Raw genomic sequence first — 24,947 nt, 5'->3', positions numbered from 1 at the left:
GAGACAGCTGCAGCAGGACCTGCGTTTTGGTGAGTGAAGGGGGCAGAGGGAGCTCTGATTTTCCATGATAGAAAACCAAAAATCAAATGCCAAAATATATAGGTATCTAGAATTTATTTTATTACAATGATTAAGGCACCAGTAGGCTTCCAAATGACTTTAAAAGTGGAAATATATAAAAACATTGTGTTCAACTGATACCTATATATATCGCGGCCCTTCTTTTTAATAATAGAAAAATGTGGATTTTGGGGTGTTTTTTTTTTTTTAAATCACAGAATTTTGGGGGTGGTATTTAATTAGAGAAAACCAGCATTCCTGCTGATTAGGAACAGTCAACATGGATTCACCAAGGACAAGTCATACCTGACCAACCTGATTGCTTTCTAGGTTGAGATGACCAGCTCTGTGGCTGCGGGGAGAACAGTGGACATGATATACCTTGACCTTAGCAAGGCTTTTGATACAGTTGCCCACAAAATTCTTGCAAGCAAGCAAAGGAAGTACAGGTTGGATGAAGGAACAGTAAGGTGGACAGAAAACTGGCTAGATTGCTAGGCTGCAAGGGTAGTATAATCAATGGCTCAATGTCTAGTTGGCAGCCATTATCAAGTGCAGTGTTCCAGGCGTTGGTCCTTGGGCTGGTTTTGTTCAATATCTTCATCCATGATCCAGAAGATGGGACAGAGTTCACCTACAGCAATTATACAGATTACTCCAAGCTGGGGGTGGGGAGGCAGTAGTAGATACATGGAGTGTAGGCTAAGATTCACAGAGACCTTGATAAATTGGAGAACTGAACAAAAAGAAATCTCATGAGGTTCAATGAGAAGTGCAAAGTTGTTCACTTAGGACAGAATAATTCTATGCACTACTACATGCTGGGTACTGTAACTGGCTAAGCTGCAGCTCTGCAGAAAAGGACCTGGGGGGTTACAACCAGCCCACAGCTTGGTTGAATATGAGCAGGCAGTGCATCCTTGTTGCAAAGAAGGCTAACAGCATACTGGGCTGCATTGGTATGTGTGTTTCCAGCAGATCAAGGGAAGTGACTATCCCCCACTACTCAGTACTGGTGAGGCCACATTGGGAGTACTGTGTCCAGTTTTGGCCCCTCCACTACAGGAAGGATGTAGACAAATTGGAGAGTCCAGCAGAGGGCAACAAAAATGGCTAGGGGGCTGGGGAACCTAACTTATGAGAGGTTGAGGGCACTGGGCTTATTTAGTCTGGAGAAAAAAAGGCTGAGAGGGGATTTAATAGCAACCTTTAATACCTGAAGGGTGGTTACAAAGGGGATGGAGCTAGGCAGTTCTCAGTAGCAGCAGGTGACAGAACAGGGAGCAACAGTCTCAAATTGCAGCAACGGAAGTTTAGCTTAGATATTAGGAAGAAGATTCTCACTTGGAGGGTAATAAAGCACTGGAACAGGTTACCCAGAGAGGTGGTGGAAGCTGCATCCTTGGAAGATTTTAACACCTGGTTAATCAAAGCCTTGGCCAGAATGGTTTAGTTGGGGATGGTTCTGCTTTGAGTAGGCCTTTGGGCTAGATGCCCTACTGAGGTCCATTCCAACCCTAATTTTCTGCTTCTGACACCATGGATTCCTGTTTGAAATCTCCAAGTTTATCTTGTGAATCATGCACCGGTGTTTGCATAGCACCCCACATTACTCTGGTTGAGAATTACTGCCTCAGGAGACATCACACTGGCCTGTGTCCTGTATCACTTTTAAAACTCAGTACATCTTCACGAGTAAACACGCAGATCCATTTTTCTCTCATCCTTAAAAGGCTCAGCACTTAACATACCTAGGAACAGATCTTGTCAGTGCTTGCTAATCTGTTTTTCTAAGGGTTAAATATCTATTTGTCCTGGGATTTTCTCTCTCTAGGTTTCCACATTTTGGCAAAATGACAGTGTTTGCCACATTCACATCAAATTTGCCCCTATGAAAATGTTTCTTATATCATGGCTATGACTACATTAAAAAAACAAGAAAAAAAAAACTTTGATTGCCTCTAATCTGTTTTTTTCAGTTCTTTAGGTCAAAGTTTTTATTGGCAGCACGCTGCCTCCCAGTCCTTGATGTCATTTCTTAAAGATAGTCTTGTTGACAACGCATGCATGCGTTTTCCTAGTTCACTCTACTGCTTTGCTTACATTGTCTCTGCCCAACGTACGTCCATGGTGACAACAACCTTGCATGTCATGAGTCTGATGCAATATCACACACAATGAGGGACTCAATAGTTTGCCAAATTTACAAGTCTGTACTGCCCGTTTTAACTCTACCCACAAAAAAGTCTACATTTTCCCCTTTGTCTGACCTCGGTCAAATATTTATGCCACTTACAGTAACACTTTTCCCTGTACAGTATATCTCAGACTTATTCATTAAAGATTTGTATTTATTCATCTGCTGCATCTGCAAACTGAAAATTATTAAAACATTTGTATTAGTTCTGCACCTGCTAAATGAAAAAATAAAATGTTGTTGGCACCTATTCATCTTTTGACTACACTGCAAGTTGTGTACAGTTCAAATTCTTGTTTCTATTTGCTCCAGTTATGATGCACTTCTTTCAAACACTAACTTTCCTGAAGACTTTAATTTTCTCAGCCAGGCATTCTTACTTTCTGCATCCCATTCTGACACCATGTACTATCTATAACGTGTGCACTTGACAAACTGCTGGAGTCTTTTAATTAAGGTCATACCCTATACTTAAGTTGCAACTGATAATTATACATATCCGTGTTTCTGGTTTGAGTATTTGACTCTTTCTAGCCCGTGTGTCTGATCCTCCCATACAGTTTTCCTATGCTACATACAACAGGCTGCACGTCACTTACTATTTCAAAGTTTCTACCATCATTACCCTAGTCCCATATCCTCTGCTCTCTGATCCCTTTCCCTCTCTTCCCCACCGCTTCTTCCCCTTGCAGTTCTTGCTCCTCCTAGGGCTCTGTTCCAGTCAGGGGCAGGAACCATGGAGCACATGCTGCCCCCATGCAGCTATGCAGTGCCATGGCAGAGGCAGCTCTGGTCTAAGCTCCAGGGCCAAAGCTGCTGCTGCTGCCACAGCTGCTGCATGGTGGGGCTGGGGTTGTAGGCAGTACATGTGCCATGGTCCCTGGCCTGGCCAGAGTGGGGCCAGAGTCATGAGGGGGAAGGTAAGTGACAGTGGCAAGGGGAAGAAGAGCATGGGCTTCAGGTAGCAAAGAGGTGGCAACAGGTGCTGGGGGTGCAGGCAGGAAGTGTGCAAGTGAAAGGAGAGCAGGCGGTACAGGCACCACAGTGGCGGGGAGGGGGTAGACATGGGGCACACAGGCACTGCGGGGCCAGGAATGAGAAGAGGCAGGCCCTCCCCCCACATGCTGTTTGCCATACTGTAACAGGTGGAATAGGGCAATTCTAAGACAACCCTCCAAAAGTTACAATCTGGACTTAGAAAATTATAACAAATGTATAAATTCTCCATGTCTAGAATCTAATGGGGGAGGGCGTCTTAAATTCAAAGTCATCTTGGATTCTGGTATATACTGTAGTTTACAGATCACACTGCCCCTTCCTACATTAAAAGCCTGAAATAAAGACACAGGGTGGTCTGTGAGAAATACTGAGGGTTGACAACATCTCATTTGTCCAAAACATTTGAGAGCCACTGCATTAATACATTACTAGAAAGAGCTCGGATACTGTGGCAAGTGGCACAGTGAAAGCCTACACAGAGAACAGTACAGAGAAGTCCAAGGTTAAGTGGCAGTAACCTCTGGCCTACAGGCACTTTGTGCAGTCAGAAGTTATCTATTTATAAATAAAGAAATAGTAACTGATGAACAAAACTGAAGAAAAGAGGGTCAGATTTTAGGAGGTACCCAATTCAGTACAGCATGGGGCGGGTGGAGGTAACATAGGAAAGCAAGGTGAGCTCAGTGCCGCAGCAGATAATTTTCAGGTAACTCAGTTAAGATTTCCCTCCTACAATTCTACTTACCTTCTGCCTCTCTTATTGCTAATGAAACCACACTAGCATTTAATGTGTATGGAAATCTATGTCTCTATACTTATAAGCAAACCAGACAACTCTGCCCACCCAAGACCTCTTTATTTCCACTCCCACTGTTCTCCTCCCCACTCACTCTCCCCTCCAAAAACATAAGCAAGGACCTAAGTCTGTGCAAACTTTATTACAGCTTTTCAGTTAGAACCTCAGCCATTCTTGGGCCCTGAATTCCTCGTGCAGAAATCTGCAGTGCTGACTAGCCCTCAGTCAGTCACTTTGCTGGTCTACTGAAGTACACTAGCTGGTTATAAAACACATAGGATACAAATCTGCACAGCAGTGATTAGAATCAAGACCTCTGTGCAAACTGTATAGCATGACTCCTCTCATACATGTTCCCTGTTCCTCCCCATCCCACCCACCTCCTGCCCAGACACATGCCTCACAATACTAATATGCAGCTCTACTTACTTACCTACAATATTTTGCAGATACCCAGAAGGATCTAACACAGTGGTTCTCAAACTTTTTAGACTCCAGACCCTCTCCGCAGAATTTCTGAATTTAGCACTACTCAATTTCAAAAACTGATTTTACTCATATTTTGGTATGGAAAAACAAAAGAGCAATTCCTCTGTTGCAAAGGACACAGAAAGACAATTCAGAATGTTTTTGATGCCATGAATTCCTATTTGAAATCTTTGGGTTTATCTTGTGAATTACGTGCAAGAGTTTACACATCTAACTGCTAATGTTGTATGGCACCCTGCATTATCCTCAAAAGAGTCATGTCACCCCAGTTGAAAATCACAGATCTAGTAACTAGGAGCCAAAACTACCAGGCTTAAATCCAGCCTCATCATACAGTTTTAAGCAGGTTATTTCAAATCCAGTTTTTAGAGGTGCTAAGCACTCAAGGGTCACACTCACAGGACTGCATAGCACATCTGGAAACAACAAAAGAAAACAGGGCCCCTAATTTGGTTTGGTCAGAAGTGGAAGGTGTGTGTTATTTAGCACATGTACATATTATGATATGAAAATGTACTTTTTCATTGTTAATACCATCCAGCTTACTTGTTTGACACAGTTTGCAAGCATAAAATTCAGTGTTTTTCTTCATAATACTTACAAGTCCAAAAGTAGAACTACATAATTAATTTTCAGCATCTATATAACATCAGTGTGCCTGGCATTTTACAAAAAGTGCTTACAACTTGAATATTTGACCTTGCAAACACTTAAGACTAGAAGTCATGGTTCCAAATTGATAGTACGTCTAGTGGTAACCACTACTAACTGAACAGATTTGCAGGTTCTCTCTTTCAATATTTCTATGAAGTGTGCGTAGGATTTATATTGATGTTTATAACTTTCAATACTGCCAACACTTATGTTCTTGCTTTTCTCAACTAGGAGATGTGAAGAAGCCATTTCTTCACCAAAAATCAAAAGAAACTCCAAAAAGATCTCAACCCTAACTTGATGTTGCTGCCAGAGAGCTGTGAATAAAACATCTCAATGCCCTTCATACGAAGTTAGTCTAAATTTTAAAAATACATTTAACTCATTAACTAATTAAAACACTGAAATACCAAAACTAGACACTGTTATTACTGTCCTGAAAAGAACAAGCCAAACCAAAATAAATATAAACCCCAAACTTAAAAGTTAAGATACCGAAATGTGCAAAATTCTACTTTAATACACATGCAAAACCCCCCCACCAAAATGCCATAATTTTGTCCTCTACATTTGCAATAAGGAAACTCAAAAATACCTATTATAACCAGGCAAATTAAATATGTGTTTTTCCATAACGTTAATACTTGTTAATATGCAGGACTGAAAGTCCTAGCAGCTAGATAGCTTTTCCTTTTTGTAACACTAAAATTAAAAGAAAAGTGTACAAGAGACCATATTATGCAAAATAAAGGCCTTCCGGGCATGTAGTTCAATTTTATATTTCTCGGGAAACTTCTGGACAGTGCCACACACACACACAGGTACAGTGTCAGTTTTCAAAGCTTTTTTCTGTCTGGCATTCCCCCTCCCCACAGCAGCAGTTAGTAGTTGGCAAGCTGTTTTTGCTTCCATAAATATGAGTGCCTCAGATTGGCAAATTGTTTTTAATTTTAAAAAAATCTGGTCAATAATAAACACCTCAATTCCAAAACCACTAACCCATATGATCAGTAGAATATCGTAAATGAACATTCCTCATATGAAGACTTAAGCAGAAGTTAAAATGTGAGAAATGTTAAGGTCAAACTTTACTTCTAAGAGCTGTGTATCAGAACATCACTTTTTAAAATTACTTAAAATCTTTATTTACAGAAGCTGCCTGTAAGTGATGGCTCAACACTGACAGTCTGACAGACGCACAGAAGGAGACAAAAAAATGCAAGTTATTTTTTTTTAAACAGTTCAAAGTGAATATAATCACAGAAGAACGTAAAGCCATTAGTGCTTTACATTTTCAATGTACCACATATACCTCTGATCCTGGCTGACCATACGCTAATACAGATCCCTCTGCTAGACTATAACTCTGGAAGGCAATAGAAATTTGTATAAGAATGTGTTAGTGAAACCATCTGTAGTTCTGAAAGACCTAGTTGAGGTCTTCTTTAAATCAGATTACTGTTCTCCTTTATGTACAAAGGAGACCTTAAAAAAAAAAAGTTTCATTCTGTTTGTCCCCGATTCTAAATTATATGTAGCTGAGGGAAGAAACAGTTTTTTTCCCCCCTTTATATACTGTCTTTAATCCTTACAGTTCTCCTGCAAGCTAAATATTAAACTATTTAACAACTTGGAAAACTGAACCACAGTTAAGTGACTTGCACTAGGCCACCTAGCCAGGCAGTGGTAGACCTGGGTCAGCACCGATCTTACAGACACATGTTTTGTCCAGTAGCCTATTTATATGTTGCTTCTTTTACATTGCTTTTCTGATATAATTTTTTTCTTGGCCAGTTAATCAGGTTGTTTTTTTACCACAGACTATACCAGTGGTTTTCAACCTTTTTACACTTGAGACACCCCTTATTAGGCTCAAGGCACCCCTTGGAAAATGCCAGCTTTTAGCTCTCACTCATGTTTTGACTGCAGAAAAATAACAAAGCAATACTTCTGTTGCGAAGAACTCAGGAAAAACCATGACACGTCAGCATGCCTTCGACACCACAGATTCCTGTTTGAAATCTCTGGGTTTACCGTACGCATCTTGGCAGGTGTTTGCACCCTGCGGCACCTTGAAAGTGACTCAGATGAGAAACCCTGGTCTCCACCATCAAGCAGAACTTCAAGTTGAACGTGGATTTAAACCTTGAGCTGATGGCCGACTACTTTGCCCGCAACACCAGGAGGAAAGACTGCAAAACTTAGTTTGGAAATGTCCCAAAAGGGATCCAACTACTGTGACGTTTCAGTTCGGCATCCCTCTTCCTTGCTGCTTGGGATTTTCCTTCAGTGCTCATCTGAGTCCCTCCCTGCCAGCTCCCCTAGTGCCCAGGACCTTCCCCATTCGGGAAGTGCCAAGCTGCCTTGTTGGCAACGCCTGCAGGCCCGGCCAGACCACCAGCTGCTCTGCCTTGCCCTGCCCCAGCCTTTCCAGCAAGGCCGGGGCCGGAGGCTGCGCCCCAAGTACCTGACTTCCAGGACACAGCTCCCGGCCCAGGCAGAGGAAGGAGGCTGGAGCGGGCAGCCAGGAGCCTCCACAGCAGCCAGCTGTGCTCGCCTCGCCGCTGCGATGCTTAAAATAGCGCGGGCAGCGTCTGTGCTGCCGGCAGGGCCCGGCTCCGCGCTGCCCCACGTGCGCCAACTTCCTGCTCCGCCAGCGTCCACCCGCCCGCCCAGCCGCAGGCCCGGGGAGGCAGCGCCCCTGCGGCTTCGCTGCAGCCTGAGCCGGCCCCAGAGCGACCCCGGCCCGGCCCGCCCCGGGCCTCCCCGCCCCGCGCGGGCTTGCTCACCCCGGCCGGCTGGGGCCTCTGGCAAGGTCCGGGAGGGGGCGGGGAGCGCAGCGGCAGCGCCTCAGCCGGCCCACATGCTGCCCGAGTCACGCACGGGGCGGGTGGGGCTGGCACCGCTCGCTGGGACTCGTAGTTCCGCGGACTACAGCTCCCGGCATGCAGCAGCAGCACCCGCCCCTAGCCCGTGCAGATGTGTGCTGTGCACCCTGCGGGGGGAGGGGCCGCAGCTTGGGAGCTGTGAATGTGGCAGGGGCCGCCGCTTTTCCCCTGACATGTCCGGACGTGGGGAGCTCTGCAGGCCAGATGTGATAGCCACAGTGACGGATTTAGGCATGAGCTAAGTAAGCTTGAGTTTAAGGCCTCATAGTATGGGTAGCAAAGGCAAAGGGTAGCAGAGACCAGCAAACCGTGGAACCAGGGAGACAGGTTGCGATTACTCCCGCAGGGCCAAGGATGACGTTGGGGCCCGTCCCCGCCTGCCCCTGGGTGGATGTATCTTTACGTGTGCTCCAGACAGGTATTTTGACCATGGGGCTCCACACTGGAACGCAGTTTTCCAGGCCACAGTGTAGAAAGGTTGGGAACCCCTAGTTTAGGGCCCCAGCATGTCATCATCTGGCCCTGGATGGCTCTGTGGATTTGGCCCACAGGCTAGTGGTTGAGCGCCCCAGTTCTAAGCTCAGGTATTCTCCCTCTGTCCTGTTAAAGCTGTTGGTTGGGATAAATAATTACTCATGGAGTCAGGGGCTGGAGCATGGGCCTATGGCGTTTCTCATGCTCCAGCTCTTGTTTTTGGGGCTAATGAGCATTCAGTCCATGAATGAAGATTTCAGTATGCAGAGTGGAATAGTTTTAGTGGAGAGGTGGAGGAAAGCCCATCCCAAAACACTCAGGAGCCTGGTTGTGAGGGAAGTTTAATGGGAAAAGTGAGTTTGGGCCCCCTCAAGCAGAAGAGAGACTTAAGTGTGGGCCTTCTGCCGCCTAGGCAAATGCATGCTAAACTCAAAAATAAATAAAGGTGAAGTAGCCTCCTTCTCTTGGCTGAGTTTGGTGCAGGATTAAACATTCTCAGAGTGAACTTACCGGGGTGGTCCTCATAGGTGACACAGCCGAGCAACTGCTTAATTTATTCACCCTGCTGGTACTTGGGTGTGAGTGAGGTGCCTAGCTGCTCAGCGCTGTCTGTACTGCGGCACTACTAGGCATGCCTGACAGCATGTCTTTAAGTGCCTGGGTGCTCCAAGGCCTATCAGAGTAAAGCAGCAGCTACTGAGTCAGTTTGCTTTGGCCCCTTTCTGAAACTGGTCCTAAAACTGAAGTGAGTTTTGAAAATGGAATTTAGGCTGGCCTGAGTCACTTGCACACGTTCAAGTTGTCCCTGCCCTGAGTCATGCTGAGCCATATGCTGGAATCCCAGGGGGATCATCCCAGCCTTTCTTTTGTAAGAGGCAGACAAATGTTCTGTACAGTTCACAAACAAGAGGAAAGGATACATCTTTGTCAAGATTTTAAAACCCAAGGTCCTATCAGCCATGTTCAGACTTTAGTCACATGAAACTCTCCACATGAGTGGTATTTCCCTGTGGGTGTTGACATATGTTCACTGTTGGGTCAGGGAGAAGGGCTCCAATCCACCCACCCCTGCCCCAGCTTAAGCTGAGCAAACCCCAGCCTGTAGCTCCCTTCCCTTTCCTTTTCCCTCTCCCATCAGCTTTGGAGTGCCTTCACCTGAATCTCACATAATGCGAGTTAATTTGTTATGCAATCGGGCACTTTTAAAACACTCTTCAGCCATACACTTCTGTCAGGGCATGGCTGTAGAGCTTTTTCAAGGGGCTCATCGCATGGCAAATGCCACTCTGTCAGCGCCCCTTGTGTCCTTAAGCTAAATTTCTTCCTATGTTAATATGCTGGTCTCTAAGTCACTACTAAAGTTTTCTCTTGCAAGAAGGTGGGTGCATTTCAGTGGTGTTGTATATAGGAAAACAAGAATTAAAAGAAGATATGTTTAGGTAAAAGGCACCACCGTAAGGGCATGTTGTCCAATTCAAAACTACAAAGATCTTGTTTCAAGTCACAGTACTCCTAGTTCTGGTTGTTTTTTGCTCCTTTCTTTCCCTAAGGGCCTTTCCCACTTTGGCTGCATAATTAATGTTTTACTTGTAAATCTTGGGAAATCAATACAGCCAAACCTGTTTAATCACATGTCATATTATGCAATGATTCAAAAAAAAAAAGACTAGATGAACAGTAGTGCAATACAGACGTGTACAAATATGTCAGCTATGTATTTGTGGGACAAACCTTCAGGGAAGCTAGGTTTGTAGAGAGCCAGTTATAGGTAGTGATTGTTTTCCAATACCAGGTCCTGGCTCCTTTTCCTGTTCTTTGTTTCTGTCATGGTAATTTATGAATTAGCAAAATGTAGCAATAAAAACTTATGGAAATTAAGTTTCAGAAAAATATTCAGAATAAATGATTTTTCTTTTCTATGTAAAGTTTCCATTACAGTAAGGTTAAGAACAATTTCAAAATGTTCCTCATATTTATTCTTCCCCTCAAATATTTTTCTTGATTGATATGTTATAGTTCTGCATTAGACTGGAGTTGGACTGTACTGGTTTGGAAATGTGAATGTGTGGAAATCAGGTACAAACATGTTTCTTGGTGTGGCACAGAATCGCACTTTCTAGTGAGAGCCTAGTTTATAAAAGCAAGGCTAAGATATTTATGTAGAAAACATTCATATGAATACATATTATGTAAACCCTTGTACTTCTGGACAAAAACCATCCACTGTCTGAAGGTTAGGAAGAAACTTCTGTGGAACATTTAACAAACTGCCCACTATAGGATTTCATACACCCTCTTCAGAAACATGGGGCACAGACCACTGTGTGAGACGGGATACATGACAAGTTTGGGCATCTCCTACATTTGTCTGAGACAATGTGAGACCCTGGTCGAGATGCATTTTTTCACTGTATTCTGATTGTCTCATTGGTGGCATTGCTTCCACTTACAATGAAGTCAAGCATTTTTCCTCTACTGCCTCAGGAGAGCAGAATTGTAGTTGAATGTGCTTTTGTAAGGACTGAGGTAAGATGCAAGTGCTTTTGGAGAGGCATGTCACTTCTGACTATACCTTCAGTGTGTTTTTTCCGTGCTCTGTTGTGCACAATGTTTGTGAAAGCTGAGAGCAAGTCTTCCAAAGGAAAAAGATTCATCAAACAGAGGAAGTCACAGTATTTCTACAGAGGGGTTTCGCAAGGGTGCAGGGTTCCACAGCTGCTGACAGTCGGAGGCTTGCGAGTATCTTTAGAGATGCCCTCTGCCAGAACTTTGCAAGTGACACAGTTGACAATGCTGACAGCTGCTCGAACATTTTTTACTATAAATATTTGTCTAATCCATTTTTATAATTGTGGGGGGGAAAGAACTGTTGTGGTTGAACTCTTCGTTAATTAGGGTTTACTAGATGAGTCAGTGGAGTTTGCTAATTAATTTAGCAACTGCTAATCTGCTAAAAAGAGAGATGGATTTTTAATTGGCTTTAATATTGGGTGTGTTTTTTTAACAATTTCATCGTGGACCTGAAACTGTTCTCATGTCAGTGACAAAGGAATTCAGATGTCAGTGGAGACAAGGGAGACAGTATTTTGGTGGTTGATACTGCTTTTAGGATATAACACGCAATGATGTTAAGTGTCTTTAAAATACATTTATGTTCTTCTAAGAAGAAACTGTTGAAATCGTAGAGAAAAAAAGTCAAAATTACTTCTTTCCTGATTCTATAGGTCACTTGTCTATTTACTGACAAGGATTATAGTAAAAACCTCTTGTACTTTGCATGACACATGGTTTTGTTATCCTTAGTCAGAAGGGTATAGATTAAGGATGGCATTTTTCCTCCTTTTTCTCTTGGTTCAATTCAGAAACATTATTTCAAGATCACACTGTGATTTAATTGTTTCTGTGAAGGAACAAGATTCAAGATAAAAGCCCCATTGTTCCTCTTTGTCTTCCAAAGTGCGGTATCGTCATGTTCTATCGTGGAACCTCTTTGTGTCTCTGGCGAGCAAGAAGATTAACTTTTGCGTGTCTAGGTTCCCTTTGTAGCCTAAAGACATAAACAGTCTAATTTGCTTCCCTGTTCATGTACTTGACTGCACAGTTCCTGACTAAGAAGAACTGAAACGCTGATTCACTAATGTGTGCAAATGTTATTAGTTAATGGTTCCAGAGATGATGAATCCAAGCATTTTCAGTTTTCTAGGACAGCAGTAAATGATTGTGGTATAGTCCCTCTGACACTGGAAATAACACATGAGATTCTTAAAGGAATAAAACTTTATTATTAAACGTTAAAAATTATAGTTATTTACATGGGTTTGTAGAGTTGGAAGGGAATATAGGACCCTGAGCATAGTGGTTGGTGGATAGCCTGCAGACTGGCTCAGAGACAGTCATCTGGCTTGTAGGACTGGAGGCACCCCTGCCATATAGGCAGATAAACTAAATACTGTGCAAGTTGCTGTGTTTGGATCCTTTTAGATGTAACCTTAAAAATAAGGTCTCTCCTGCATGGATGTTAAAGAGCTCGGAACATTTTTCATTAGAGTAGAATTTTGTCTAAACATAAGTGGCATTACTACTGGCAAACATCGTCCACCCACACCTGAGGCTTCAGATGTTTCCACAACCTTTGGTGGGCATCCTACTTGCAGGCCCAAGCCCAGAGCCTTGGGGTTTGGATGGCTCTGAGTTTTGCTTGCCCTTAGCCAGAAGGCCCTCAGAGCAAGCAAGGGAGGAGACTCCCATTTCCATAAACTGGGCTTAAAGCTGCTACACCTCGGCGGGTAAAAAAACAGGAATAAGAAAGAGGAACTGAATTGAAAGGAACGTTCTGGGTCACTGACTCCAGAGCCTTGCTATCAAAGGCACCACGTTGTATAATCTCTTCCATAAACTGGTCAGGCTCCATCTTAAAACTAGTTAGGTTTTCTGCCCCCTAGCACACTTATTGAGAAACTACTTCCAGAAATGGGATCTGAACCAGCTCTCCATATGAAAGAGAGGCAATGTTAGGGAGCACATGTAGAGCGCAGATAGAAGTGACAGTTTTGGAGTCTGGCCCTTGAAAACACTCTACAGCCACGATGCAATGCATGCTTACAGTTACAGAGTGCTTTAAAAGTGGCCAATCTTGTGAAAAATTAACCCTGGTTAAATCAGGTATTACATGAAGGCACTCAGAAGCAGAGCGCCTTAGAGAATTTGTGTTCCCTCCAGGGTTAATTTTTCATGTGGTGTGTCCAGCTCTGCCTCCTGGGCTGTTGGGGAAGGAGAGGGAGCTGCTGGCTGCTGAACGGCTAGAGTTGGGGGGAGGGAGAAGGGGGAATGGAGCTCCCTCACCTCATGGGCCAGCCTGGCTTCCCCCAATACGTCAGCCAGGGTTGCTGAGTGGGGCAATGCAAGGGGAAGGGGCTCCATTCTTGCCCGTGCCCCCTCAGCTCTGGCCCTTCAGCAGCTCACAGCTCTATGCTGGCTACTGCTGGCTGCTGAAGGGCCAGAGCTGAGAGGTGGGGAATGGAGCCCCCTCACCTTGGGGGCCTGACCCAGCTCCCCCCAATACCCCAGCCAGGGTAGCTGGGATGGAGCCACGAGGCAAGGGGGCCCAGTTCCTGGCCCTGCCCCCAGCTGTGGAAATTCAGCAGCTGCAATGCCCCCACTGCTGGCCTGGGTCAGTATAGGCTGCTCCTAGTCTCCCCCCCGCCACAACCCAACCCAACTGAATGTCTGTTTGGTTGGGGAGGGGGATAGTGGAGAGGGTGCTTTAACTCATGGCACTTTACGAATGTACCATAAGTTAGAGCGAGGCCCTAACATCTGTCTGCACTCATAGTGGTTTGAAAATAGAAAGGTTTATCCTCAGTTAGCCACCGGAGGGAGTCTATACCTCCTTTTAAATGTAATGGAAATAAATTACAGCAGGAGTCATTTCAGGCTGTAACAAGAACATCTGACCTGCTGTCTTGTCAGATTGTTTTATCTCCCTAAGGCACGTGGCATGCTTTCCATGGCATTTCAAGCAGTTCTAGATGTGATACATGTCTCATTTGACTTGTATCACAAACTGCCGTCTGGTGACAGGCCTGTGTCTCCTCCTGTTTGGGGTTTGACCTCACAATTCAAGCACTCTCCAAGTGGCTTTCTTGGTCACACCTCTCTCTAGGTGTCAGAAAAGATAACTCCTGATGGGGACAAGTGTACAATTTATGGTATTTTGCCATCAGGTACAAACCACTCCAAGACATTAGTTAAAACAAGAAAGAGGCCTACATACACATGGTCTTACCAATGTTTGGCATTCCCTTCACACTCCTAGACAGACATGACTTAGTCCTGAGAACCAAGTTAAAGTCTACTTATTGTAGGTCATTAGCCTATGACCTTTGATAATGCTCTTCCTCCCTTTCAGCCACTTTTAATTGTTCAAGACCTTTTGATCTCCTGATATTCAGCCTTGGCAAAACACCTGGATAACTGGACTTGAAGGTGGGCAACTGCCTCTTCATAGCTATTAACCTGGCCATTGCTTTGGGATGTTCCTTATCAGAACTGCATTCCCTTAATAGCCTCCTTCAGATCTAACTTCATACCAAATAAATTAATCAGAAAACCACATTTAGAGGCATGTGAAATATTAATAAATAATACAGTTCTTTCCTGCTAGGGAGCAATGATTGGTAGGTGAAGACTGAGACAGGAGAATAGTAAATGGTGGGAAACAAAGGTGAAAGAAAAGCAAGGAAATAAAAGTAAAGGGAAAAAACAGAAAAGAAAGAAGAGAAAGAAGAGCTGAAAGAAGAGAAAGAAGAGCTGAAAGAAGAGAAAAAAATATGAGGCAACATGTGGATCCAACAGGAAACCCATTTGGCAATTACAAACTAGAAGAACTCCCAGAAAAAAAAAGCTGTCTGAGCCACAAGACTTGGCAGGAGTAATGGGGAGAAGCAAAAACACCTTAGTGAAAAAAATAAACTGGCTCAATATACAGTCTTTTACTACCTTCCCCCTTCTCACTGAGAAATTTCTGAAATTAAGTAATGTTACGTGGTAACACAGTAGCCTTTGGTAACTGAAATGCCTGCGATGGCACATGCTTCCTGTTGCCAGCGATCAGGGATCTGCAGGGTTTGTCAGCCAGCATCATTCTTTTCAGTCCCACCTCAACCTGCCTGTAAAGCATCATGCATATACTTACCTGACAGGGGAGATTCCATAATATTTTCAGCCCAGGTGGTTTTACTGACCTGGCAGGGGAGATACACTTCTCTGCCTTGAATGACTTAATGTAGTTAGAGAGTGAAGGTCTGTCCCTTGTACTCTGGGCAGGCTGACCCCTGCGAGAGACTGTGCTTGCAATGCAAGGATCTCAGCTACACAATTCAAGGTGATGGGGGATTGCCCTTGGGCTTTTCCTCTAACTTGTTCTTTCAGCCTAAGACTAGGGGGCATCTGAATTCCAGGGTCTCCAGGCTTGGGACTTGCATGTTGGGTGCATGCCATAGATTTGAGAGTATCTGAAGTCCCAGGCTGAAGAGTCTGGGAGGTAGGATACTTGCCTGTGGTAGTGTCACACACAGTTGAATGATTGAGCTCTGCTCAGTCATTAGAATTTGGAACTGATTTGGTGGATTTGGCCCAAGACATCAAATTAGAAAAAAAAAATATCTGTGGCATTGTGCAAGCCATTCTGTTTTGTGTTCGTGTAGTATAGAGGTTATCAAACTGCAGTCCATAGGCCAAATTCAACCCACAAGGAGGTTAAATTCAGCCTAGGAAGATCTGACCCAGCACAGGGGATCAAGCAGCCAGCAGCAGCTGCACCATGCTACCTGTCCCTTCTGCAGCACTCTCTGGGTCACGCAAGTTCAGGTGCCACTCAGGGAACAAGTTACTGGAGTCTAGAATTAGAAAGAGTGAGTTAGAAGAAGCAAGCGGGATTTAGGTATGGGCTGGGTCAAGGAGCCAGGAGATCAGTCTGAGAACTGGGTCTGGGAACAAGCAGAGTCAGGAAACCAGAAGATCAGGCAGAGCATGGAGTCAGAGGGTGAGCCAGGTCAAGTAGTCAGGTGATCCAGAAGGGCAGACAGAGGGAAACAGCTAGGCAGCTGAGCAGAGATTGAGCTCTGTTACCTATACATTTCCTCTTCTAGGGTTTATGCGTGAAAGAGTGAGGTGTCGTCTGACCCTGGCCGTCACACTGGAAGCAGGGAGTGGGTGGGTGGCTAGGTGGATGGAGGTTTCTGGACACCTGTGTCCAGCCTGAGTGGTCAGTAGGAGAGGTTGCAGACTGGGACAGGCAGCCAATCTGGGTAGACAGATGTTCTGGGTTCAAGACTGTGGCCTGATACCCTGCTGCTTTCTTGTTTCACTTGCCCTTGCTATGAGAGGCCTGTATTTCCAGCAAGGGTTTTAAAACACAGGCAGCTTGAGCTCTCTGGAGAGGGTGGCGATTTGTGGCTTATGGCAGGGGGCTGGCTTGTAGCAGCAAAACGTTGCCAATCCCTGGTGTTGTGCTTTATGTTGCAGGAGCACACTCTATCACTGAACTTCTGGGGACTACTGCAATACCAGTAATATAATAATCCAGCTGGTCTCAGGTGAAGTATATGCATGTAAATAAAGTTTCATATGTAAGTTTTTAAGTATTTTGCTGAATTAAGGCCTTATGGTTTCATCCAAAGTCCCCTGAAGCCTATGGAAAGACTCCAGTAACTTCATCGTCATTGGATCCGTTCCTGAGAAACTTTACACTTACATACAGCAGTCCTAAATGATGCCTTTTGTCTTTTCTGACAGCATAAGCCCCTCTCCTTCAAACATCCACATATATAAATGGTTTTAAGTTGGTGAAGAATCCCTTTAACTTCCAAACCTCTCTGGTTAGAAAATATAAAGAGTGATACTTACTGGTTAATTATTTTAGTTATCATTAATGTTGACCATAGGGCTGCAAGTACTACAACTAAGACAAGATCAGAGAAAGTCAACACTGTACAGCACTTATTCTAAGTCTTATTTTTCATGTTGCAAAAAAAAAAAAAAAGATTGGCTCTGAGCTTCCTTTCACTGAGCATTAGTATTATAATACAAAAATCCCAACTCCTTTTTCCTGTTCTTTTTATGATTACTTGATACATGACCTTGCCTCAAGCAAACCAGGAATGGAATGGATGGTCTCTTTTATCTTATATGGGTGCATAAGTTTTGGAAGGCACTAGAAAACATGTAAGATCTGCTGCTAATACAAATTACATTTTATTCTTTTTTAAATTAAATTTTATTATTTTTACATAATTATTTTATTATGCTTTTATATTTTTTGTCTCAGTTTTGTGAAGTATGGACACATTCCAAAATAAAACCCAGAGCCTGTACAGCAGGATGCTTGACTATGTCAATTCCTATGATCCTGTGTTCCCAAAGTATATCTTGATATCAGGATATGAACTCCAACTGGCCGTATGTGTTCAAAAGAAGAATACTGTTGCTATAAATCCTAAACAGCCGACCATGGAAAAGAATTATGAGAACACCTGTAAAATGTTCCAAGGAGAGCTCATCAGCTTCTACCAATTGCTCCTTAATTTCACCTGAACTTTGCTAAGGACAGGCTTGTTTAAAAACAGAAGATGAGGAACAAGAACATTTCTATATGCTAATTAAATCATTGGACCAAGATAACTTTAAGCTGTTTGTTCTGGCTTTGCATTTCCTAAGGAAGGTTGAGATCTGCAATGGGAACAAAAGCAACATCTTTGAAAAGACTGATACTGAAAAAAATGGAAAAAAGCTGCCTTATGACCATGAAGAACAAACAAATGCCCTTTGATTGCAATGGATCCTCTCATTTAGCCCAGGCATGAAAAATAAAATGGTGTAAGCCAGGATGCGTTCTAAACTCACTGCAATTTTTAGGAAAGGAAAGCTACAAGTGGATAGCAAGGCATGATGCCTCTATTATAAGCATGAATAGTTGCTTTGCATCAAGGTTCACAGACAGCAAATCAGTCTAATGATGATGCCCCCAAAGTGCTCTAATAATCATATTGACCTTTCTTTAAACTTATTGCTAACAGATGAATGTGCCACTTACCTACTTAGCTCTGAGGGACCTACAGTATACTGAAGATAGTAATGAAGATAATTTGGAGGTCAAGGATCCACTAATGAAGGAGATCATCACCAAGAACCTTCATGTGTATGATAAAGATGTTGACATAATAGCTCAAATATCTGACAAGAAAGCAAAAGCGTTTATAGTAAAATATTTGTGAGCACTTGTAAATTTGGCTACATAGAATTTACACTCAGAATTTGTGTTCAAAGACTGCTACACCTGCTGGCTTGGTATCACTTAGATCAAATAAAATCAAGTTCTGTACAAGATGTCCCTATCTTAGAGGTGGTTGTGATTATAATGATTGTGATTATATTCCAGATGATAGCTGTGATGCTGTGCTGGCTGAAATTTGGAATTATTCCAGTATTTTTTGAAGTGCTAAATACTGAACAGAAAGAGGAGGGGCTAGAGGAGGGGCGGGCAATTATTTTACATGGAGGGCCACTTATTTAGTGTTGGCAAGCCATTGAAGGCTGCATGACAGGCAGCCGGGGCAGATAAATATAAATTTTCTAAATTTTTTAGGGGCCCTGCGGGCCGGATAAAATGGCCTGGTGGGCCGCATCTGGCCCACGGGCTGCATTTTGCCCACCCCTGGGTTAGGGTATCACATCTCTCTTTTTACTGAATGGTTTCCTACCAAACTATCAGAGCTGTCACCAGAGGGACTTACTTTCTAATTTACTGCATAAGCCAGATGCATGACAGAAAAATGAAAGATCTGCCTGTTCTGTGATAACGCAGCGGGTATTATAGTAGAGGTTGATGAAAAATGATTTAACGCAATGGCACTCAACCTTTTGGCCCCATTAAGTACCTTGAGCTTGGTATGCAGGTTTGGCCCTTGGGCCTGGGACCACCTCCTTCCTGCCCCACATGATGGGATTTGGCCCTGGTCACATGGCACTGCCTACTCCTAGCCCCCCACATCAGGATTGGGCCCTGGGGCCCAGTACCACTCCCCCTGTCCCCTCCCGCCTCAAGTTCTGTGTCCTGAGATTCGGTGCCCAATACAGCACACAGGGCCTAGGGGTCCCCCATGGGTCCAGAGTTTTGGCAGTAGGCGAACAGTGGCTCCATATTTCTGGACCTATGGGGAGCCCTGCAGGCCAGATGACACAGCACCACAGGCCACATCTGGCCTGTGGCCCAGGGGTTGACATGCCTGGTCTAATGCGATCTATAACAAAAGGTTCTTGTCATAGCTCTCAGGGTGTGATTCTTGTAAACACTCTGGCTGTGTTCCAGCATTTTTCACTCACTTTCCCATGGTATAAATGACTATAAAAGATACTAGACAGTAAGGGCATGTCTGCATGTCTAATGAGCATCTTGTGCTGAACTGGTTGGTTATATACCTTTCTTTAGCAGAGTGCAAATGTTAGATGCCACAGACATGTGTCTGGAGCTGCAGGAGCAGGGCTCTGAAGTTATTTGCATTATTATAGACAGGTGGCAGCCAGGCCATAGTTAAGTTTGATTTTGATCCCCCTTGTTCTTCAAATAAGGAACAAAAGATATTTTCATATTTGTAGTTAGGTTTCCTAAAAAGTCTGAATAAATAAAATTTACTAAAAGACTTGAAAGGCTTTTTTTAAACAACTGTCTACCATTTCTATTGTCCCACTCTCTCCATCTGCCCATGGAAAAAAATCTGAAGCATAAGATGTTTTCAGAGATCAACCTTAGGTATTCTCATTGTTGCTTTTTTACATCTATTTATTATACATACACAGATTTATATTACAAAAAGAGTTTGCCAAATCCAGCATTCAAATTTAGGGAATGCCAGAATTAAAGCAACCTTATTTGTGTTATGACACCATTTTTAATTACATCATGAAAAACGTTTTTCTACAGGACTCCTGCCCCAGTCAGTGTGCAGGAGGAACTATATTCACTGAATGAACAGCTATTTGATATTTAATATTTTCCTCAGTGTGATTTATGTGGGCCTGTTCTATATTTTCTGTGTACTGTGTAGATCCTACTCTGACAACAAAATAATGAATTTTCTCACAAGCTTTTCCTCAGTTCTCACTGTAGTATTTGTGAGATTTACGAACAACAGTATTAATGGATTTATTTTCAGAACACCTCTAGAAATGTGATGATATGAGGTCAGATTTGACACAGGGGACTGAGGTACAGAGAGATTAAGGCAAAAAAATTCACTAATTTTGGATGGCGAAACTCAGAGACCAAGGACTGGATTTTCCAGAGAACTCAGAATTATGTAGGACTCTAGAAATTCAAACCATAGCTACTTATTGCTTGTAGCTCTTCATCCCAGTACTAGCCTTCTTGGCCAATCAATCCCAGTCTCCATCTCCAGGCTCTCCATCTCAGACTTTTCCCTTAACTGTGAATCCCAGTCCCAGTCTCCTTCCCAAGTTTCTTGCCCTTGTTAATGCCAAACCCAGAAAGGAGGCAGTGAAGGCCCCCCCCCCTCCCCCGGGGTTTCTTCTCACTCCTGTCTTGAAACTTTGGCTCCTACTGGCAAGAGTAATTTCAAGGAAAGTCAGCCTCAGCTCCTGAAGCCCTGGGCTGGAGCATGCTCAGTGTAGATGAAGTATTCAATAGCTTTACCTGTTAAACTTTAAGAAGCCTGTACTGAGTTTGTGTGCAGTGAGATTTTCACAGCTTTATAACGTAGACAAATGTCTTATTTTTACACAGGAATGAAACATTCATTTCTCAAACAATGACTGGGATCCTTGCCAAATTTCAAGTCCTTTCTCTAAGGAATGGAGACACTATGCACATCTTAAAGAAATGATTGTGAGATTTGTTTTCATGATGCAGTAAACAATACATTTTTCCACAAGTTAGTTTTCTGAAACAACAGAACCATTCTTAACGAAGCATAGAAAGGGGAAAAAAACAGCCTGAGGCAGATACTTGAAATGGAAAATTTCAACTCAAATGGTTAAAGCTTGGCAAAACTGAAAGTATAATCAGAACATAGCCTTAAAATGGGAAGTGCTAGGGCCTTCTAATTACAGATGGAGCTACTAGCCACACTAGCAATTCTTATGTAAAGCTCAGGTTCTACATGATGCCAACAGTTGCTTTGTTAATGCTAACAGAGAAACTGGCACTGAGTGAATAGTGCAACAAAGAGTATTCAAGGACAGGAATATGAAAATATTTAAGAAACTGTATTTATTGAAAAACCTAACCAGAATTTCCATTGTTGACGTTGGCAGAGTAAAGATATATTTCTGCTGCCACTGACAAATCATTGCAATGACTAAAGCAAAGATATCAGTGTAACATACTGTTTATACAGTGTGCTGTCTTAGACCTTTACAAGAGATTACAGTAATGTCTGCTTAAGGAAAACACATTTTCATCCTAGCATAGCAGTTGTAAAAGTCAGTGGATCAGGAATGGGAAATCCACTGGTGATCTGAGGTCAGTATAGCAATTCCTCTACCTTCCCAACAGGGGTCCCACAACACTGGAAACAATGTTGTAAAAAAGTATGTATCATATGGGCAATCCTCATATTGTGGCAACTTGTAGTTTTGGGGCCTGCATTTGCTGTAATTTATCCCAGGGATCACCCAGTCCCTGGCCAGTCTCAGTATCAAGAAAGCATGAGTGTGGTTTGAAACCAGTTTTTCTATTTTCCTTGTTTTTCCTGATTCTGGTCTTATGCCAAGCACAGCTCAAACCCACTTGTGGGGAGGAAAAACAGAATACTGTCATCTATCTATCTATCTATCTGAATATTAAAGTCCAAGTACTAATATTATTTTACCATGCATCTGTAATGTTAGACACATGTCCTTGGAAACAACATATAGGATATTATTAGACAATTCTGTCTGTTGATTAATATATTAACTAGCAATACTCACATCTTGTGGGTTATTTCCTATGTCTACAAAGATGTAAGTCACAGACAGTAGCCACATAACAAACTGCAGGGCATATTGGGAAACAATATCTACAGGGGTAAAACTTTAACTAGTGCTAAATCATACTCATTCCTAGCATGCTCCAGAGGTACCTCCTGTAACTGTGCTGCTCTGCTGAAAACTTATCAGAAGCAAAAATGTAGCCCTTAACTATGATGGCATCTGTTCACCATCACTGAAAAAAAGAAAATAGGCTTGCAAGATGCAAGTCACAAGTTCAGATAGCTTTAAAACTAGTAAAGGTGACTGCAAATTATGACAAAACAAATGGAAAGTAGACTGCTGGTGACAGTTCCCAATGCCAGACACCCTGGAAGTGTTGCTTACCTGTTATGTGTATCTAGGTATGAGTTCATTGGATTGTGCCATAGCAACACATCTGGCTGCTGACAGCACCTGTATGTAACACAGTGCTTCCTTCTGTGAAAGGCTGAAATTCCTCAACTTCCATTGAAGTCAGTGGACCTGTTTACTATGCACTCACCTTCCCTACATATAATCCACTCAAGAAAACAAAAGCTGTAATTTTCTATTCCTTTTTAACACTTTTCTGATCTGGTAGGATTTATTTTACCAGCTCTGCCTAGCTATTTAACTACCTCACATCTTGTTTGGATGTGCTAACAGCCGGATCTTTTTGAATGTGTTAATTCGTATTAATTTCCATGTGTTCCATTAATCATCTCACTGAAGTCAGTGGGACTAATGGAGTAACATATCAAGTAAAGATATCTAAATCAGGTCCAAAGTATAGACAGCCTTTTTGCTCAATAACTGTAAGCAATTAATACAAAATGGCGTTTGCCCATGATGGAGCTGGTAGGCATAGCACAGTACAAATAAAAAATAACACTAATTAGTTACAGTATCTGTAACTAATCAGTGTAAGTTTTCTCTAAGCTAAATAGTTATACGTCCCTCAGCATCTACAGTATTCCTTTTAAGCAGCTTAATTAAAAACGTATTGTTTACAGAAGACAGACTTCTCATTTGTACAGTGCCTTTATTTGTGAATCTTGGGCAAAACAATATTATCATATTTTCCATAGGTTAAATAAGACAGAATGGTTTAGTGACTGCCAAGGTTTATGCAGAAAGTTAGTGGCAGAGGAAAAAAAAACAACTCTGAATCTGATGACTTCTGTTCTTATAGTTTCATAGTTTCAAGGGTCGGAAGGGACCTGAGCAGATCATCTAGGCCGATCCCCTGCCATGGCAGGAAAGAATACTGGGCTCAAACGACCCCAGCAAGATGTTCATCTGAGCTCCTCTTAAACACCCCCAGGGTAGGAGCCAGCACCACTTCTCTTGGAAGTTGGTTCCAGACCCTAGCCGCCCTGACCATGAACTAGCGCCTCCTGATATCTAACCTAAACCTACCCTCTGCCAGCTTGTGACCGTTATTCCTGGTCACTCCTGGCAGTGCTCGGGGGAACAGTGACTCCCCCAATGCCTGCTGGTCCCCTCTGACTAGTTTATAACAGGAAACAAGATCCCCCCTCAGCCTTCTCTTTTGGAGGCTGAACAGGTTCAGGTCCCATAGCCTCTCCTCATAGGGCTTGCCCTGTTGTCCCCTGATCATATGAGTGACCCTCCTCTGTTCCCTCTCCATGCTGTCGACATCCCTCTTGAAGTGCGGCGCCCAGAACTGGACGCAGTACTCCAACTGCAGCCTGACCAGTGCCGCATAGAGGGGGAGGATCACCTCTTTGGACCTGCTCGAGATGCATCTGTGGATGCATGACAAGGTGCAGTTGGCCTTCCTAACTGCCTCCCAACACTGCCGGCCCATGTTCATCTTGGAGTCAATGATGACCCCAAGATCCTTTTCCGCCTCCGTGCTGACAAGAGGGGAGTTCCCTAACCTGTAGGTATGGTGCTGGTTGTTCCTCCCGAGGTGCATCACTGTGCACTTGTCTGTGTTGAAACCCATCCTATTCTCGTCCGCCCACCCTTGTAACCTGTCTAGGTCTGATTGTAGCCTGTTGCATCCTTCCAGTGTGCCCGCATCCCCCCACATCTTAGTGTCATCAGCAAATTTGAACAGGGTGCTCTTTACCCCCCCTTCCAAATCACTGATGAAGATGTTGAACAGCGTGGGCCCGAGGACCGAGCCCTGCGGAACCCCACTGCCCATGTCCTTCCAGGTTGAGAAGGACCCATCCACTACCACCCTCTGGGTGCGGCCCTCCAGCCAGTTGGCAACCCATTTGACTGTGTGGGTGTCTACACCACAGCCCCCCAGGTTCTTAATGAGAACGGGATGAGAGACAGTGTCAAAAGCCTTCCGGAAGTCCAGGAAGACTATATCCACTGCTACCCCTCCATCTACTGATCTGGTGATCTGATCGTAAAAGGCCACCATGTTGGTCTGACAGGACCTGCCACTGATGAACCCATGTTGGTTGCCCCTAAGCATGCAGTCCCCTGCTGGCCCCTCCTGGATGTGTGCCGGCATAATTTTCTCAAACAGCTCGCCTAGGATCGAGGTAAGATTAACCGGCCTATAGTTTCCCAGGTCCTCCTTCCTGCCTTTTTTGAAGATGAGGACCACGTTGGCCCTCTTCCAGTCCTCCGGTACCTCACCAGAGCACCACGAGTGCTCGTAAAGCCGTTGCAGGGGACTTGCAATGACCTCGGCCAGTTCCTTTAGAACTCTAGGGTGGAGATCATCCGGACCGGCTGACTACGTCCAATCCCTCCAGACCTCCCTAACTAAATCCTCACTAACCTGTGGCCCAGGTGTGCCTCCCCCGGGGCCCGAGGGGGGCCCAGCAGGGAGGTGGCTATTCTGGTCCCTACTTAGGAAGACAGAGGCAAAGAAATCGTTAAACATGTTAGCTTT

General features: G+C 43.7%; 1 protein-coding gene and 1 long non-coding RNA gene across 6 annotated transcripts in view; one reads left to right on the top strand and one right to left on the bottom strand.

Annotated features, from left to right (window-relative positions):
• TRABD (TraB domain containing) overlaps positions 1-8,085 on the bottom strand; it is a 58,194-nt gene extending 50,109 nt beyond the window's left edge. Inside the window, exon 1 of one of the 4 annotated variants that reach the window (XM_090042150.1) lies at positions 7,985-8,085. The gene's annotated coding sequence lies outside the window, so the exon portion shown is untranslated. Of the gene's footprint in view, positions 1-7,662; positions 7,952-7,984 lie in introns of those variants that run through there. The other 3 variants (XM_090042152.1, XM_090042151.1, XM_090042153.1) reach the window with 3 other exon arrangements.
• Positions 8,086-8,206: 121 nt separating this feature from the next.
• On the top strand, positions 8,207-19,734 carry LOC149865641 (uncharacterized). Of its 2 annotated transcripts, XR_016441745.1 has the most exons (4): positions 8,207-8,325; positions 16,583-16,653; positions 17,216-17,281; positions 17,385-19,734. It is a non-coding gene; the product is annotated as an uncharacterized LOC149865641 (long non-coding RNA). The 2 variants fall into 2 exon arrangements; XR_016441744.1 differs by lacking the exon at positions 17,216-17,281.
• The last annotated feature ends 5,213 nt before the right edge of the window (positions 19,735-24,947 follow it).

Source organism: Crocodylus siamensis, chromosome 4, assembly GCF_052110815.1.
Source record: "Crocodylus siamensis isolate JL-2025a chromosome 4, ASM5211081v1, whole genome shotgun sequence".
NCBI lineage: Eukaryota > Metazoa > Chordata > Crocodylia > Crocodylidae > Crocodylus > Crocodylus siamensis.
This window is presented reverse-complemented; position numbering and strand designations above follow the sequence as displayed.